This window comes from Sciurus vulgaris (assembly GCF_902686455.1).
Source record: "Sciurus vulgaris genome assembly, chromosome: 7".
Taxonomy (NCBI): domain Eukaryota; kingdom Metazoa; phylum Chordata; class Mammalia; order Rodentia; family Sciuridae; genus Sciurus; species Sciurus vulgaris.
The window spans coordinates 136,737,687-136,752,908 of NC_136467.1; positions in this window are offsets into that span (position 1 = coordinate 136,737,687).

A 15,222-nucleotide genomic window follows, 5' to 3' on the forward strand; every position below is an offset into this window, starting at 1 on the left:
GAAATTCTGCTTTGTGAGATAAGGTAGAAATAAACATGTGGGAGATGAAAAGACTCAGAGTCAATAGTGAGGGTGTTCTAGGTGGAGGGGACATCATGGGTACAAAGGCCTGAGAAGAATAAGTCCCAGGGACTACAGTACGAGTCAGAGCCACAGAGGTGGAAGCCAGACCATAATTTTAGGACTGTATATTGCAAGGGTTAGACTCCCTTCCTATTGTAAGACAAGGCTGACTGTTCAACATCTAACACGTCCTCCATTTTTTACTGTCTGATTCCAGCAAGTCATTTAGCCTGTTTCCCAAGCAAGGGAAGGTGAGGACTAGCCTCTCCCTGGAACCAAAGGGAGGCATTCACTCCCAACCTGGGCCAGCCACTGCCTGTCAGTCCATTTACCATCTCATCTTATCTCTAAGCTGGTAGACTAAGCCAAAGTTCCTCCAACTGGATACACATTTCCCTGGGGAACCTGAAGACTTTCCAAATGGCACCCAAATGAAGCTAGTTATAAGGGTGTCAGTGTCCATGGAGAGTCTTTGCTATTATTAATATGCTTGAAAATGAGCCTATGTTCACAATATACCTTTTCTCACTTTATAGAAGAAAGGTCTACTGCTCATCCATCCCAAGCATGCTTTGGTGCTTGGTTGCAGGAAGGAACAAAAAACAATGGGATAAATTAAAATTAATGGCAAGTCAGGGCCCTTGAGCTCATAAGGTTTTTTGCCCTCCCCTGCCTTACACATTGGCACATTGGCCCTCAGCGACTCATAATTCAGGATAGCCAAAGCAACACAGGGCTGTGATGCTGATCCTTTTAAATGTAACTGGAATTTCTTCAGAATAATTGGATTTTTCAAAATGCAATAAATCAAACACACCACAAAAACTTTACCTGATGGTTTTCAGATATATCATGCTTTATGGAGTAATGAAAATCTATTTTATCAAATAGTATTATGAAGTAAGTATTCCAATTAGAGTCAATTCTCATCTTATTTCACTATATAAATAGAGTATTTAACATTTCCTATGTCCTATTAGTAAGAAATAACTTTTCTTACACTTAGGATGGGAAATGTTAGATGTCAACTTAAAAATATGTGCATGATCACCTAGATTTTTAAAATTATTTCACAAGGCTCATAAGCAAGCATTTGAGAACACTTGGGGTAGAACACTTGCCATGAAGGATCACAGTTGTTTTTGCACTCACGTGTCACTTAGCAGTAGGGATACGTTCTGAGCAGCATGCTGTTTGGCAATTTCATCATTGTGTGCAGATCACTGAGCACACTTACAAACCTAGACAGTGTTTAGGTGTTACAATCCTGCAGCCTGGTCTCTTGATGCAATCTAGAGATGGTAAACACGAGGTGGACTAGGCTGCTGCCAGTGCCACAGAGCAGACTATAAACATGTTTATAAGCAGGAGGACATTCCAAAATAATAATGAAAATGAGAGCATAGTAAATATATAAAGCAGTAACATAGTCCTATTATCATTATGCAGAATGATGGATGGCACATCACTATATGTGCTGTGCTCCAGGGAATGGCGGTGTGGGAGGTGTGTCTCCACCAGCATCACCACTACACTATGACATTACCGTGGCTGCAACGTCACTAGGTGATAGGAATGTTTTTGCTTCATTTTGATCTCATGGGCAAGTGGCTATTTCAATTCAACCTATGTTAAGTTCCTGTTCTGGCCAGGCACGGTAGGCCTTCCTTAAGATAAGCGCATCTACCTCTCTGCACCCAGTTAAATCTTCGGTCTCCTGGCAATGGTTTTCCTGTTCTCAGAGGGCTCTGCGTCAGCCTCCTGTGTAGAAACACATACCTCAAGTTCCAGGAACAGAAGCTGTGACTCGCATGGGAAGTTGTCTCAAGAGGGCAGCATGTCCGGTCACACATTTTAGGCCTCGTGTTCTCTAGTACATGAAGAAACAGTAACAGAGATGGGCTGTAATAAAGTGGTGTGCCAGAGCTCATGGTCTCCAGAGTGGGGCATGTGTTCCCTGGGAGTGGCCAGAGATCCAGAGTCAGGGCACAAGGGGGCAGGTAAAGTTTATACATGGTAGAGGATACACACCTGTTGGGAGTGCATACTCAAGCATGTCACCCCCAAAGGGATGAGAGATCCACAAAGTATGGGTTTACACCATGAGCCAAGAGATCAATGTGGAGCATCAGCCATGAAGCCACATCGGAGGAAGCCTGATTTGAATGATGGATGTGATGTGAATCCTTGGAGAGAAGAAGGGAAGTTGCCCAATCCCAATCAATCAGTCAGACGTTTATCGAGCAGCTGGTCTGTGTTCAGCTCTGCTCAGGGCTTGGAGGACTTGGGGGACGTAGGCACATACTTGATAAAGGAGCCCAGATGCAGACAAAGAGAAACATTCAGAACACGATGCCACGTTGAGAGCTGTGTCTGTGGTACAGTGAGCGCCTAAGAATTTGGAAGGGAGAAAACACAGTGGATCAGATGGGTCGGAGGTCGGGGTCAGGAAGAGCTTTGCACAGGGGAAAAAGCTGAGCAGGGGCTAGGCAAGGCAAGAGGATGTGGATGGGAGGGCACCCTAGGTTGAGAGGACAGAAGCACAGGCTTGGGGACAGAAAGCCTGTGCATGTTGACAAAAGAGAGCAGATGTGAACTGTTCGGAGGCAGGGCAGGCCTGGATGCTAGCAGACTCGATCCTTCAATCAGCAGGGATTTCTGAAACCCCTCCTCCCCAGGGACGGCAGAGATGCAGGGAGGAAGGCAGCTCAGCCCTGCCCCTCGCCAAGCCTGTGGAAGTGCACAAGACGTTGAACAAGAATCAGGACTGCAAGAATCAGGGCCGGGGAAAGCAGGTCCAGACTACTACAAAGCCCATGACGGGCTCCTCCCTGATCTGGGGAACAGGAGGAGGCTGGGAGTGTTGGGGCAGACTGGTTGAGAGAGAGGGAGTCTGGAAAGTCAGATTATGCCACAGGTCTCAAAAGTCAAAGAGAAGCAATTGCTGTGTGATCCCAGTGCACATAGGTATATGTATTAATCTATGTGGAAAGTAAATATGAGGCAATGTTATCATTTTTAAAGTGTAATCACATTTCACATATACTCATTTCAAACTATTACTAGCTTCTTTCTGTTTCTATTCTTGCTTTCTTTTAAAAAAAATTATTTATTTTTATTTTTTAGTAGTACTGAAAATTGAACCCAGGGCCTTTCACATGCTAGGCAAGCACTCTACCAACTGAGCTATATCCCCAGCCCCTAAAAAAAAAAAAATTAACGTTCTTGAGCCAGGCGTGGTGGCCCACATGTAGCCCCTGCTCCCCAGGAGGCTAAATCAGGAGGATCACTTGAGTCCAGGAATTTGAGGTCAGCCTGAGCAACACAGCAAGACCCCTTCTCAAAGAAGAAATAAAACCCAAATAGTCTTGTGTGAGTAGAATTATTGCATTCAAAGTATTTACAACAAGCCCTAAAACTGCAACCACAGCCATTAGGATCCCGCCTCATTAGGGAACCAGGTCCAACTGCGCGGAGAGGAAGTGGAAGAGCAGGCTTGGGCCTTAAACTGCTCAGTCATCAGACAACCCCAGGCCATTGGGCTGCATTTATTTAGGTCAGGACTTAGAAAACACATATGTTTTTAGGTAAATGTTTCCAGGGAACATCTGGGGTGTGTGAGTAAGCCATCTTCAGCAAAACAAAGTACAGCTCGAGTGAGACCCTGTGTACAAATGGCAAACGGCAGTCCCATCGGTGCCAGCTGGCTGCTCTGGGCAGATATTCCAGCCCATTCACGGAGATCTCGCTGAGAAGCCTGTAGCGGGTGGCAGCCGCCTTGTGCTCTGAAGGATTTGTTCCTACATGACTTGGAAACAGTTTGTCCCTGTTAGCTCAGTCAGTCTGAGGCCGGTGCCAGGAAGACGGAGCTTGCAGGTTTGATGCAGGAATGGGTCCATTAGCTTTGCACAGAGGAAAACTTTGTTCCTCCTCACTGACTGCGCCCCCAGCCTGGACTGCAAGTGTGGAATGGGAGCCAAGTGACAATAGTGGTGTTCTTCCCAGGAAAACCACAGTGAGTTCATCCGCCCTGCACCGTGGGTCAGGAATGTCCTCCCTGCCCACAGAGAACATTTTGGCTTATCGGCAAACACGTCATCTGTAATGTCTTCAGTTTTCCTCCTGGAAGCTGTGCTGTTGAAAAAAAAAAAAAAAAAAGCAAAATGCAATTTTACTCTGGGAAGGCCATAAGACTCACTGGTCTTGGACCCTGAGGGAGCCAAGATTTGCTTCCCAGCTCGATGGGAGATAATCAGTATTTGATGTGAAAAAGTATATGAGGCCAAGAGAGAGCTGGTGTGAATCATTTACCCAGTGGCTCCAGGAGGCTGCTGGATGCCATGTGCACAGAAGCAAACAAACAGCATCTACAAAGAAGGGCCTCGAACAGTAGCTGCTCAAAAGCAAATGCTTACTAGTCATCCCCGAAATACTCATGGCTCATCGAAATCACGTTCTTCTCCTCTTCCTGCAACCTTAGATTCGACAACTGAAGGGAGGTTCACAATGACAGTGGCTCTTTGTTCCTCTTAAGAAATTTAAAATGTGTGTACGATCTGTGGCCACGATGGCTAAGTTTCAGATGGCTCTCTGTCCAAAGAGAAGATATTTAATTGTAGTCTGACTTTGTCTCATTTTGACAAAGAACGAGAGACAGTCGATTCTGGGTTCTCAGCCCGTGGAAACAAGGAACATTGTTACTGAGAGTGTGTTCATCTAGGCCAGACCACTCTTCCCTTGAAGACCCTCTGAGTTGCTACAATGAAAGCTACACCTCCAAATGATATCAGGCTGCAGTTTTAATCGTTTTACTAAGACAGCATCAACCATAATGTCAACATATTTTCACTTGTTTTACTGGCACCTATAATTCTCTCAATGTCATTTCCTATTCTCTCTGATGCTTGGGCTTGATCTACCTCATAAGATCCATCTTTCTGGATTCAAAGCTGGAGGTGCAGGGGATGAGTTGGAAGAGTAAAAGAGACAATGCATGAAATCAGAAAATTTGAAAAAATGGTCCATGAAAATCATTTGCATACCATCTTCATTACTCTACCCAAATGCTTTCCACATCCTTGGATGCTCTTTTTAAAAATCAAAACACCCATATCAAAACACCAACAAAAATATTTATAACCAATATTTAATGTGTTTGGAAAAAAATATTTGGCCAAATGGATACTCAACAATTTTATGACCTACAAAAATGTTAACTTCATGTGGCTCAACTTATACTAAGACCTTAACAAATAAATGGCCACAGATTATTAGTTAAAAATACAAATGGGTTTAGACATCAAAAAAAAGTTCATTTTACCAATAATCAAATAAATACAAATAAAAAGCAAAAAAAAAAAAAAAATCCGTTTTCATCTACCATGAACAGCAGAGATGTTTGCAGAGCAGGACAGTCGAATGCTTGGTTTAGGAAAGCAAGCATCCCCTTACAGTGCAGAGGGGATATAAGTTTGCTTTCTGAAAAGCAAATAGATAGCAATGTAATAAAAATGGTGGAATTTCTGAATGCTCAATTCTTTCTTCTAGTAATTCCAGTTCTATAGATTTATCCTAGAAAAATAAAAGAGAAAACTGTTCTGTCCAAAGAGGGGCATTGTAATAGTCCTGACTATAAAAATTTGGAGGTAAACTCCACATTCAGCAACAAATTAGGTAATGACTAGAAGCAAAGAAAGTAGAGTTGAACCAACTTGTGTACAAATCCCTCCTTGGCCGTTTAATAACTATGTGATGTTGAACAAATTGCTAAAACTCTGAACTTAAATTTTCTTATCAATTGGCATGATGAAACTGATTTCTACCTCGCTGACCTGCTATGAAAGTGATGAGACAAGCTCTAATTAAAAAAATGACATGCAAGGAGATATGTAAACTTCTCAGAACAGTATCTGGAATGCAGAAAATACCAGCTTCTCTGTGCCATTACTATTTGGTCATCCTTGATATTATACAGCTAATGAATGAACACTTAATAACATAAGAAATATCTATTACATAGTATGAAAATCTAAGTGAATCTAGATTATATGTAGTTATATAGAGATTATGGTCTAGACTCTACAATACACATAGGAAAAGAAGAAAAGAGTAAATAAAATGTAAGTCACAGTTTTGCTGGGCATGGTGACACATGCCTGTAATCCCAGTGGCTCAGGAGGCTGAAGGAGGAGGATTGTGAGTTCAAAGCCAGCCTCAACAACATAGAGGCCCTAAGCAACTCTGCAAGACCCTGTCTCTAAATAATATATAAAAAAAGGGCTGGGGATGTGGCACAGTGGTTAAGAGCCTCTGGGTTCAATCCCTGGAACCAAAAATAAAAATGTAACAGAAATTGTCAGGAATCCTGTGGATATAGCTCAGTTGGTAGACTGCCTGCCTTGCAAGCACAAGGTCCTGGTTCAATCCCCAGCACCACAAAAAAAAAAAAAAAAAAAAAAGAAGAAGAAAAGAAAAAATATTGTCTGGGTCTTAGAATTAGGCATGGTTTTCCTATGACTTTTGTGTGTAATAATGAATTTGTATTATGTTTATCACTGAAAAGGAATAAATCGTATTTCCTGAAATACACTACCAGCCTCTGGTGTTTGGCCTCCAGACGGAGCAGGTGACTGTTTTTATCTGTGTCTTCCAGAGAGGGGTGGGGGGCTGCTGGGTTGCAGTGGAAGGAGGACCCACAAGAGCTGGAGCCCCTGACTTGTGGGTCATAGAACTCATGTAATACCAGCAACTGTGGCTGTCACATGTCGGGCTGAAACGTGGAGAGCATGAAATGAGATCGAGGTATCACCGTGGAGACCAAAAAGAAACACCACCTTACTCCCCCTAGGATGATACACCACGCTTGGTTGTCTGCTGAGTTCTCTGATACTCCTCTGGTCCCCTCTCCTGTTAGTGGTTGGGTGGAATCCTCTGCCCGAAATACTCCGCCAGCATTTACCCTTGTTAGGGGTTGAGTTTTAGCCCCCTCAAAATTCATATGCTGAATTCCTAACCCCCAGTGACCTCAAATAAAGCCATTGCAGATATAATTAGCTAAGGTGAGGGTCATTAGGTTGGACCATGATCCCATGAGACTGATGTCCTTAATAAAATAGGACATTTGGACACAGAGACATGCAGAATGTGGGTCCATTCTTTACACTGGAGGATGCCATGCAGAGATTGGAGTTTTGTTGTCCAAGCCCAAGAGCTAGCAGCTGAGAGGCCTGCAAAGGACAGCTCCCAGGTTCCTCAGAGGGAGCGTGGCCCTGCCCACAGCTGGATTTCAGGCATCTGTGAGACAATAAAATTCTGTCGCTAAATCCAGAGTCTGTGGCACTTTGTCACCGCAGCTCTGGCTACCAAACGTACCCCTCTGCGCCATGTTTTCCTCCTGCCCTTGCTTTCAATGACAAAGAATGAAAGCCTTCTAGACAAAATGGGAGCAGGCCAGTGCACAGTGCCCTCCCCGGGGGCCCTGTGTGATCAGTGATTCAGTAAGCCATTCACGCCCCAACGATGTTCGCCTTCTGGTGGGGACGTAGTCACGCATTGCTTAATGACAGAGACACATTCTGAGGAATGCATCATCAGGCAATTTCATCACCCTGTGAGCATCTCAGAGTGCACTCACACACCCCTCCATGGTCTCACTCGCTCCCTCTCTGTGGCCTTTTGATGCAATCAAAAGACACAGTAAATATACCTGAGGCGGCTTCCAACATAACACAGCAAACTGTTTTGCAGTAAAGTTGTTTAGATAGGAAGAGCCCACTCTAAAAAACCTGTGACAGTGTAGTATGCTAGCACAGAGGCCAGCGACAGAGTCGTTCATCATCACTGTTAAGCCTGAGGCACTGTGCATCACGGCGAGGGAGGTACTTTATATGACTGGCACTCTAGGAGCTTCGTCCTAGAAGCCTGGCTCCATGAGTCAGGCTTTGCACTATAATGTCACAACAGCTACAGCATCACAAGGCCATAGGAAGCTTCCAGCTCCATTTTAATCCCTAGGGAGCACCTTCCTATATGTGACATGTGAAATATGACGCAGTGCATGACCTTATTCAGTCACATGTGGGGGCGCCCTACGTAACTCTCTCATCTGTTGTCTAGATGCCTGTTTAAAGACTCCAGACACCTTCATGGAGTGGATGCTTATCCCAGGCTCCCCAAAAGCAACGACGAAATCAAATGTCAGTGCCATCTCAGTAACAACAAAATCTAAGTTCTTATTCAAGTTAAATTATAAATTCCCCCAGATGCCAAATCCCGAGCGTGGTCAAGAATTTAGAAATTCACTTCTCAATCATGTAAAAGTCCAAACTGGCAGAAGCCCTTGCTCATGAGGCTTGTTTTTGTCATGGACAGAATGTTTGGTCCCCTCAAAGTTTATATGTTGAAACCCTATCCCACTAGGTGGAGCTATTTGGAAATGGGGTCTTTGGGAAGTAACTGAGGTTAAATGAGGTCATCAGGATGAAGCCCTTATCCCATAGGGCTGGTGCTCTTATATAAGGATAAAGAGACAACAAAGATCTCTCTTTGCCATGTGAGGGACAGGAAGAAACCAACCACATGCAAGGCAAAAGAGAGTCCTGACCAGAAACCAAATTAGTTGTCACCTTGAGGTTGGACCTCCTGCCTCCAGAAGTATGAAAAACTAGAGACTTTTTACGGCAGCCTAAGCTGAACATGTCCTCTTCTTGCCTGTCAGTCTTTGTCTTGGAGCCTTGGGCTTCCCCACTTCCAGGATGGTTCTCTGTCCCATTGGCATTCCTCATGGTTGGAAGGAAGCAGGGACAGGAAAGTAAGTTCTTTCCCACTGAGGTAGCAGTCAGAAGCACCCCTTTGATCTCACTGGCTAGAACCCAAGCATATGACCACACTCCATGCAAAAGGAGCTAAGAACATAATCTTTTTATCCAGGACAGCCAGTGATAGATTAGAAGTTCTATTTCTGTGGAAGAAGGGGACAATGACTACCAGGGAACAACTTGCTATTTTTCCCTTAGTAAAAACATTTTTTTGATTTTTGTTGTTGTTGTTAAAACAGCAACATGTGAGAAGTGTATTGCTTCACTGGAATTGGAGAAATCTTTGAACAATGCATTATCAGGAAAAGATACATTTGTTACTGCAACAGAATACCTGAGGAGGTGGTGACTTATAAAGAAAAGAGGTTTGTTTTGACTAACAGATCTGGTTGTAGGTCAAGAGCCCACGTCTATCAATGTCCTTCTTACTGGCAGTGTCCCAAGGTGGCGTAGGGAATCACATGGCAAGAGATGGTGAGTACACACTTGGATATCCCTTCTGGTTTCTCTCTTCTTATAAAGCCACCAGTATTCAATCCTAGGGCCCCCTCCTAATGACCTTACCTAATCCTAATCACATCCCAAAGGCCCTACCGCAGTTGGATTAAGTTTCTTCCCTCTTAATATCTCACAATGGGCATTAAATTTCAACACAAGAACCTTGGGGAACACACTTAAAGCACATTCAAACCACGGCAGAAGTGGAATTCTGGTTAGGTGGGAGGAAGAGGAGTTCCATGGAGGAATGAACTGTTATAGCTACTCAGCCCTTGGTATCCAAGGGGAATTGGGTGTAAGACCCCCCTGGGATGCCAAAGGCCCTTGTAGAAAATGGTGTAGTCTTGGGTGCAGACTGCATTCACCCTCCGGTAAACTTTAAATCATCTCTATGTGATTTGTGATGACTTATACGATGTAAATGCTATGTAAACCGTGTCCTACTGTGTTGCTCAGGGGATTATGACAAGAATAAAACAGGCTGCACATGTTCAGGATAAACACAATTCTTTTTGACCCATGCTTGATTGAATTCATGGATGCAGAACTCAAAGATTTGAAGACCAACAGTGTTCTCCTCTTTCTTCTGTGTCTGTATCTAATAACACTTTGTTTCTTCTAGGATCAACCTCCCAGTTTCCTATCAGCTAAGTGAGTGGTGGGTGGGTGTGTCCACCTCCCCTCCCCTGATGAGAGTAAGTGGTTCTTCTGAGGTGGGTTGGGTCTGACCACTTCGACCAGAAGAAAGCCAACAGTTACTGTTCACAGTGCCAGGTGCTGTTTTGGGCCACCAAACTCAGTCTAAGAAGCTCTGAGGAAATAGATGTTGATATTTTGTGTCTCCTAGAAATTTAGCATCTTGAAGAAAAATACAAAATAGAAGACAAGGCGGAGAGAAGTTTTGGTACTGCTGTTTTCAGTTTTGGTTTCTCTGAACCACGATGCCCTCACCTATAAAATGGGAAATTTGGATTTGTTCTATAAACTTTCAGGTCCTAAATATAGGCACCAAGCATCCCCAACACAAGCAACATGAACTCAATTCCCTTAGGCATGGGAAATAGTGGACTTTTAGGACTGCTCTTATTTAGAGCAGAAATGAATCCACCTTTTGATCCAGTTATCCCACTCTTTGGCATAAACCCTAAAGACTTAAAAACAGCAGACTACAGTGACACAGCCACATCAATGGTTATAGTAGCTCAATTCACAATAGTTAAACTGTGGAACCAACCTAGATGCCCTTCAACAGATAATTGGAAAAAGAAAATGTTATGGTATATATACACAATGGAGTATTACTCAGCAATAAAGAAGAGTGACATCATGGCATTTTCTGGTAAATGGATGGAAATGGAGACTATCACGCTAAGTGAACTAAGCCAGTCGCAAAAAGTCAAAGATTAAATGCTTTCTCTGATATACAGAAGGTAATCCAATATAAGGGGGGATGTAAAAAGACAGAAAAAAGATCAGTGGTGTAGACAAAGGGGGTTGAAGGGAAGGGATGGGATGAAGAAAGAACATTGGAATGAATCTGACCTCAGTTTTCTACGTGCACATATGAACTTACCACTGTGAATGTCACCATCATGTACATCCATAAGACACTAATAAAAAATTCTGTAAGTACATAGCAGAAAGATTAATAGAGTAGAAGGAAGAGAACAGAGGGAGGAAGGAGGGAAGGAAAGGAGGAAGTACTGGCCACTGAATTGGAAGTAATTCTATTCCATGCTTTTGTAGTTTTGTCAAAATGAATTCTAATGTTATATATAGCTTAAAAGTAACCAACAAAAAAATGAAGTAAAAAAGAAAATACAGGTAGCCTTAGAATGTCCAGAATTTAGTTGGAAAGTTTTTATGAATGGGGACCATGAATAAGGTGACATGCATGTGAAGAATCATAAGCTACAAGTCCCAAAGGGGAGTGAGAATCCTGACCTTTACTTGGAACCATGGGTCCAGTGAACAAGAGACCCCGTCCTGATCCATCCTGTGAAGGGGAGGCCAGGCTTCCATGACCATCCCACTGACGGAGGAGGACCCTCCAACCCTCACCCACCTCCACTCCCTCCATGCTGATTGTGGGGTCAGGACTGGGTTGCTAGGAAGCAGAGTTGCTTCTGCTTCTTCTCCTTCTCCCCCCCATGCTGAGACTCTACCACTGAGCTGCATCTCCGGCCCTGCGAAGACCAAGCTTTCAATTCCACTTTGCTCCCCGAACACTTCAGGTATGAGCTATATGAAATGCAGATGTCCACCCCATCTAACAACTAATTAATAATCAAATTTAAAAACACCACTCTGCAGAACATATTTGGTGATACTTTCCAAATCAATAGCCTAGACATTTTTAATACCTATTCATAAAGATATACGTCATCTAAATATTCACCACACAACTTTTCCTCCTCTTTGTTCACACTTCCATACTATTATTTCAAACTTGTATATGTACAAATAAGAATGCCCATAAATATCAAATAAAAATATTGTTAGGTACTTTTTTCAATTTTTTCAATTACTTTCTTCAAAGTGCATTGATTAATTTTATGCTTTTCTCTCAAGATTCCTTCTCGGATTTTTTTTTTTTTTTTAAGTTTTAATCCATGATTCTCCACCAATGAAGATCTGCTGATATACAAAGATCCTTTCCATCTATAGCAACAGTTCCATAATAAGAACTCAATAAATAGTTGATGAATGAAGGAATCCATATCAATGGGTTTCAATATTTGGAATAAAGGCCCCTTTGGGAATGTGATGACGTGGATAGATTCTGTCCTTGGGTAACTGAATACACAACGTTGCATGATGATTTCAGGGATTCACAAAGCCTGTCCTCTGATCTAGGATTCTTGAAACCCCAGATATCACATTAAAGAGTTACAGCTTTCTAAAGCACTGAAAAGTATTGGTTAGAGCACCTGGCAGAAGGGAAGATGGTATTTGAAATAAATTTAAGACTTGGTAATTCAAGACATTCTCCTTCACTACTGACCCTACAGGCACCGTCTATAATGAAGACAGACGATGAGAATTGGTGCACAAACATCAGTCCATAAAACCAATTTAGCATAAACTGCCCAAAGGGAGACCATCTCTTTGAATTACGAAGTGTAAATAAGCTCAGACATCATAGACACCTCATATTTCAAAAGTGTACAGAAATTCTCCGTCGATCTTGCTACAATATAGATTCTAACTCAGTGATGTTGCAGCCAGGTCTGGAATTCCGCATTTTTAACAGTTCCCAGGGACTGTCACTATTGCTGATATTCAGGGACCACAATTTGAACAGCAGGTCTTAGAGCATCTTTTGTGTACCCCCAAGAACACAGTTCCTCTTCCTCCATCTTCCAAAATTCATCATCATCCACAAGAACTTTCACAAAAGCATTTTATATCATTCTTACTTGGTCACATCGAGTTAGGGGTTAAAATGGGCCTCTTCAGAATACTAAGAACAATCAGTCCTTTGAATTATCCAAGGCAGACATCAGCAACCTCTTGTTATTGAAGGAAAAACTGAGAATCCAAGGTGCTGAATTGTTGAAACTCCAAACAGGAAAAGGTCAACCTTCCACTCAGAAACTTTTTCTTTCTTTCTTTTTTCTTTTTGGTATTGGGGATTGAACCCAAGGGTGCTTTACCCTGAACCACATCCCCAGTCCTTTTTATTTTCTGTTATGAGATAGGGTCTCACTAAGTTGCTTAGGTCTTCACTAAGTTGCTGAGGCTGGCCTCAAACTTGTGATCCTCCAGCCTCAGTCTCCCAAGTCCCTGGGATTACAGGCTGCAAAACTGCATGGCTTCCAGAAATTCTTTGACCAACTACCTGGCTCAAACTGAAAGCCTTGTTGAATGCCTCCTCTGAGGTGTGTAGAGTCTTCCTATACCAGTTTAGCATTCTTTCATCAGGAACTCTCTTAAGTCCACTGCAGGCCAGATCTTCCTTGGCTTCCTGTGTCTCATTGTTATGTAAATGAGCTATTTAACTCTCTAGCCAGATAGATTTGGAGATGTATTTGTTTTCTCCCAAATTTGAGATATCTGAACTATTTTGACTGATCTTGCTTTGGGGAAAATGTTGAAAAGTAGGTCAGTTCTTTCCCTAAATAGAGTCCAGGCAGATGGCTCCCACACAAACATTGGTGTTGATCTTGTAAACCCAGAACCCAGGCTTCCTGGTAATAGTGGAATAGTTTGGTCTTTAGTAGGGTTTTTCAACTTCAGCACTATTAACATTTTGGACAGAATAATTCTTGATTGTGAGAGGGACACTCCTGTATACAGTAAGATGTTTAGCAGGACCCCTGGCCTCTATACCCACTAGGTGCCAGGAACACACACATGTATACACACAGACACACACACACCCTGTATTGACAACCGAAAATGTCACTAGACACTGCCAATGTTCCCAGGCGAGCAAGATCATCCACCTGCCACAGAGAACCACAGGCCAATGCTTGTCCTCAGACTTCTGCGTTTGTGAAGCTGAGAAGGACAGGGCAGCAGAAGCAAAGTCCCTTCCTGGAGACTGACCAGCAGCGTCACTCTTCCAAGACACACTCTGGCATTTGCCACACCTGTTTAGGATCCGCGTGGTGTTTGAAGGGGAAAAGAAAAATCCAGGCTTCCTTGGAGGTGGGTGATAGAGCTCACCGCCCTGCCTGTGAATTAGCAGGGGGTTGGTTCCACCCCGCTCAACCACTCTACCCAGGAGCTTTGTGGGGCGAAGAAAGAGGGAAGCCATGGAGGCCTGAAGCCATGGAGGCCCAAAGCTATGGAGGCCACACCCCCTTCAAGGGCAGTAAGAGTTTGCTCCCAGAAGAGACTTGACCAGCCAAGGTCTCAGGCATAGCTGTTGTGAGAGAATTGGGCCCCACTGGCCCCGGAAAGCGAGCACAGGGGTGCTGCCGGGTAGGACAAACAGGTATGCCTAGGTCAGCGCCCTGCTTGCCACCATTCCCCATTGGCCCTGCTGCCAGATCCCTAGGGATGCAGCTAATTCCATCTGGCCCCGCATTCCTGCTCTTTTCTGGTCTCACAGAACACTCCTCCCATCACCCTCCCCACCGACACACACACATCCACTTCTAGAAAATTCTGGCAGTCAGACCCACAGTGCTGCTCTGCCAGGAGCTCCCATTTCACAGGAGAGCTCAACCGTGACCTCAGACGCCCCAGTCAGCGCCCCAGGCAGAGCGGCCGGGCACCAGCAGACCTGCAGGTGACACAGCCTGGTGCCCTCCCGAGTCACCACTGCACCCAAAGGCCCTCGTGCTACCATGAGGAGATGCAGCCAGCCAGCCACCAAGGCTCAACCCAAGCCCACAAAGACAAAGATGTTTGAAATCACTTTATTGATCAAGATGTTTGGAATCACTTTATTGAGCTCCTTATTCCAGGTGGCTTCCTCAGCCACCGCTCTCCCAGAGAGAAGGAATTCCCTCTCATTTTCTCACCAGTCAGGAACCCTCTCTCCCTGCCTATTTCCTCTGCTTTCCTTCCCATCCCCTTCCTCCCACTCTGAACTTCTGCTCCAGGGTCACGAGGCTGCATTTACAGCCTCGCCAGATCCCGATGCTGGCTCGGTACTGCCGGAGCCTGGGAAGTACAATTTTCACGAAGCCCTGAGCCATGGCACCTCAGGAAGAGCTGGCTTTCCTAATGCTTGTGGGGAAAAACTCAAATAAAAACCATTTTGATCGTCCACATTACCTTTTCATTTCTGACCAACTTTCTCATTGGCATCCAGCCCCACGACTCTAAGAAATCTGCCCCCAAATCTTCAAGAGAATCATGAGCTCCCAACAACTTAAATGTGCTGGAGTAA